Genomic DNA, 4,189 nt, shown 5'->3' with positions numbered 1-4,189 from the left:
AAGGCAACAAGCAATGGTGTCAGCTGGTGAAACTCTGGCTGAAGTGACAAGATCGAGTTCAAGATGTCAGCCTCAGACCTGTTTATCTGCAGGTGAGCAGGAACAGCTTCTGTAGGAAGCTGAACCAAACTCTGAGACTACGGAAGGTGGCCCTCACCCCATCTCCTCCTCCCTCCCTTCCTCCTTCCTTCCTGATGTGCCACAATCACCTGCCCTGTACAGTGCCTAACCTAGGTTGATGAGGTGTTCTCTGTACCTGGATGCAGAAAGCCCAGGCTCAAGACCTAGAGCCAGTCTGTCCAGTTTCAACAGGGGAGTTATGCAGAGGAGCCTGCTCTCCCCTGTATAAACTCCGTGACCTTAAAGGGGCTGCTTGGACTCGCTGTGACCCAGTTACCTATTTGTAAAGAAGAGGTTTACAATAATATCTACTTTGTAAGTGTGATATAAAAATTGAATAAAGAAATTAAGAAATGGGAAATACCTAAAATGGCTCCTCGCACATGGACCTTTGGGCTTCCCTATTATTAGCCAGGAAATAAGGTGACTGTAGATCTATGAGGGCCTATGAGAGTCACTAAGGCTATTCCCTGTATTCACTGGACTTCGCCAGCCCCGTGCCCCTTGCCCTATCCTTCCTCATCCATCACTCAAATTTTACACCTTCCCTGATTAGTAGAAATTATTTAGCTGTCCATGTGTGACCTGGACGACTCAGCTTATTGTCATAGGTGTTCTTTGCTAGGAGTTTTGGTTGGGGAAATTGGGTATTTATCTTATCACAGTCTTACTGTGTTCAGGAAACTAACACTTCGTTCCCTCAGGAAGGAGACACCAGGAGTCTTGGTTCTGAGCAGGGTCAGCGCAAACATCTGCTATCACCACAGAGAATCGGGGACGAACTGTGCGTTCCACAGGACAATGGGAACCTGGAACGCGCAGATGCTCTCGCCATCAGCGGAGGACAATGCTCAGCTGACAGAAGTCGGGAGCCTGGGACGCTACAGCTCTGTGTCCCGTGTGGGAGACGTCGGGATCGTTGATCCTCAAAGGGCCAATTTCTCAGCTATTGAATGGGAATTACAAAGTCAGCTTCATGGGTCTGTTGTTTTACTGTTTGCTGTTCATTTCTTTGACTTGTTGTTTTAAGAAATAGTCTTGCTGTGTAGTCTTGGCAGGCTGGAACTTACTGTACAGCACAGGCTGGCCTGGGATTCGTGGCAACCCTCCCCATTCAAACTCCAAGTGCTGGGATTTGAGAGACCTGCCACCATGCCTAGTTTATAGGTTGTTTTAAGAATTAAGGGAGCTGGAGGTGGGGTTGTGAATATGGTTAAAGTACATGATATGCACTTAGGAAAATAGAATGAACTCCATTATTTTGTGTAACTAATACAAACTTTAAAAAGCCTAAAACTTGTCGGGTGGCGGTGGTGGCACATGCCTTTAATTCCAGCACTCAGGAGGCAGAGGCAGGCAGATCTCTGTGAGTTCGAGGCCAACCTGGTCTACAAGAGCTAGTTCCAGGACAGGTTCTAAAGCTCCAGAGAAACCCTGTCTTGGAAAACAAAACGAAACAAAACAAAAACCCCCAAAAGAAAAAAGAAAAGAAAAGGCCTAAAACTTAATTTTAGAAAGTGCTAAGGAAGCCGTGGTTCCTGGAGAGGCCTCAGGTACCATGGAAAGACTGCAAGGTGTACTGGTGCTGGCTGCATTCACTCCTGCTGAGAGCCTCAACACATGGAAGGCCTTAAATCCCAGCTTCTTCTCCAAAGGATGGAACTTCCTGATTTGTCTGTTTTATGTGGCTGTTTTATGAAGTGATTTATGGAAGTTGTTCAGAAAACAAAGCGCACACAAGGCAGCACAAAGAGAGATGCCCGTCCTCTCGCCCCAGAGTCTCACATTGCCTCGCCACCCACTCCTCGTTTCTTTCTGACCTTGGGGGTACAGCAGGGGGCATCTGCACATTGCAAAATAAAGGTATTCCTCTTTGCCCCCCTTAATATCAAATTATTACCCCCTGTGCCCATTCTTCTATAATTTGTTATTTCCTTTTAATATAAGAAACACTTCCATATTATTACATAGAAAACCTTCTAATTTTTTTCCTTATTTTGTAGCCATTGAATGAGTTCTTTTGTATGGCTCTACTATCATTTAAAATAATGATAATTCAATAAAAAAGTCCCCATTGAAGGACATTGTAGCAACTAGTGCCCACATAATGTCATAACTGTTTGACTTTCAATTAATTTCTGAGGCTCTTAAGACTGGCAGACATTTTTCCCCATTCATGGAGGCACAGAACTTAGTATTTCCTCACTAAATGCTTGCTGACTCGATGGAAAGATCTCATAGCTTCCGAATTATTCACTGTGGCAGAGGAATTCTTAATCCCTTTGACAGCAGGATCTTTGAACATCTTGACTTTATGGGTGCTGGTTACATCACCATGATTGCTTGACAAGCAGATCTAACCCTTTGCTATCCTCTCTTAAGCAGCAAAGAGAGGAGTGTTATTGCTGATTTGGCAAGGTTGTGGTCAGCGATCTAAAAGAATAGAAACTTGTGTCTAGTGTTATAACTAAGCCATTCTACCTTTCCTAAAACTCAGTGTGGTATAATTAATTAATCATCCACCAAATAAGAAAAACAGTAGAGGTTGAAAACAGAGTCTTCATTTTTACTTCATTTTTACCCCTGAAGTTGATAATTCTCTTATCTTGGACTCTTATTAAAATAAGGCAGATAATAATTGAGGGTGTAGGTGGGTGGAGTTTACTTTCCTTTTTTTTAATTTTCTCACTTTTTTAAGTTTATTTTTTAAAAACAATCTTTCTTTTTATTTTCCATACCACTCCCAGTTCCCCCTTCCTCCCCTCCTCCCAATTCCCCTACCTTCTCCCCATCCACTCCTCAGAGAGGGTAAGGCCTCTGTCACATCTCTTGAGGCAGGACCAAGGCCCTCCTTTCTGTATCTAGGCTGAACAGGGTATCCCTCCATAGGGAATGGGCTCCAAAAAATCAGTTCATGCACTAAGGGTAAATACTGGTTCCACAGCCAGTGTCTCCACAAATGGCCCAAGCCACACAACTGTCACCCACATTCAGAGGACCTACTTCAGTCCTATGCAGGTTCCCCAGCTGTCAGTCCAGAGTCGGTGAGTTCCCACCAGCGTGGGTCAGCTGTTTCTGTGGTTTCCCCATTGCGGCCTTGACCCCTCTGCTCATGTTATCGTCTCTCCCTCCCTAGGACTCCAGGAGCTCAGCTTTCTCCATCCGCTTCCATCCGGCACCGAATGCAGAGCCTTCTTTCTAACAGCATCATGGAGATTGGGGCCACTGACCCACAAAGAGCACGGAAACCAAGTGGTAGAAGTGTTCATAAACACAAGGACAAAAATCCAAGGAACATGATCCAAAACTTGGGGTATGGTTATCCTGAGGTCATTAGATTTCCTTCTGGGTTGACCTTGACTTGCTTTTTGTTTTTTGAGGGTTTTGTTTGTTTATTTTTGTTTTTGTTTTTTTGCATCAGTTGTGGGTTGAGAGATGGGAGAGACAGGCTCCTTTGCCACTTCCGCCATGGCTATTTTGACAGAGGCATGGGGAGACCAGCTCCCACACATCCGCATTTATCATAAAGCTGCGGCCTTGGAACAAGAACAATGGATGGCTCCACACCTGTTGTCTTTTTCCAGCCAACATCCTGTGCTGAAGCCCATGTTCTGGCCATAGATTTCAAATCCTTAACTGCACTGCGAAAGATCTAGCTGTCTACATTAGATGCATGGTTTTAGCCAGGAGATACCTCAGACATAGCCAGTTCTATTTGTGAGTAGGTAAGACACACTACAAATTCATAAGCATCTAGTTTTTTTAAAATTTATTTTAAACAGCTTTATTGAGGCATGTATAATAAAACATGTGCCTTTAAAGGGTGAAATATACTGGTGTTTTAGTGAATTTGCACTTATCCGCCTATCATCACAATTCATTTCTCCAGAAAGATTCCCTGTGCCTCTTGTCAGTCAGCCTAATGGGCCCACACAGTTCTAATCTACTCTCTGTCACTAAAGACTTGCCCTTTCTGGTGTTTTCATACAAACTGGTGCATATCCTGTGCAGTCTTTTATGTCTAAGTGCTTTCACCACCAGAAGCATATAATTCTTACTTTGGATTCAC

General features: G+C 44.0%; 1 long non-coding RNA gene across 1 annotated transcript; it reads left to right on the top strand.

The window, feature by feature from the left end:
• The first annotated feature begins 898 nt into the window (after nucleotides 1-898).
• LOC148118293 (uncharacterized) lies at nucleotides 899-3,949 on the top strand. Its single transcript, XR_015736220.1, has 2 exons — nucleotides 899-1,100; nucleotides 3,257-3,949. It is a non-coding gene; the product is annotated as an uncharacterized LOC148118293 (long non-coding RNA).
• The last annotated feature ends 240 nt before the right edge of the window (nucleotides 3,950-4,189 follow it).

This window comes from Myodes glareolus, chromosome 23 (assembly GCF_982192425.1).
Source record: "Myodes glareolus chromosome 23, mMyoGla1.1, whole genome shotgun sequence".
NCBI lineage: Eukaryota > Metazoa > Chordata > Mammalia > Rodentia > Cricetidae > Myodes > Myodes glareolus.
The sequence above is the reverse complement of the archived record's forward strand: the minus strand, read 5'-3'. Positions and strand labels throughout refer to the sequence as shown.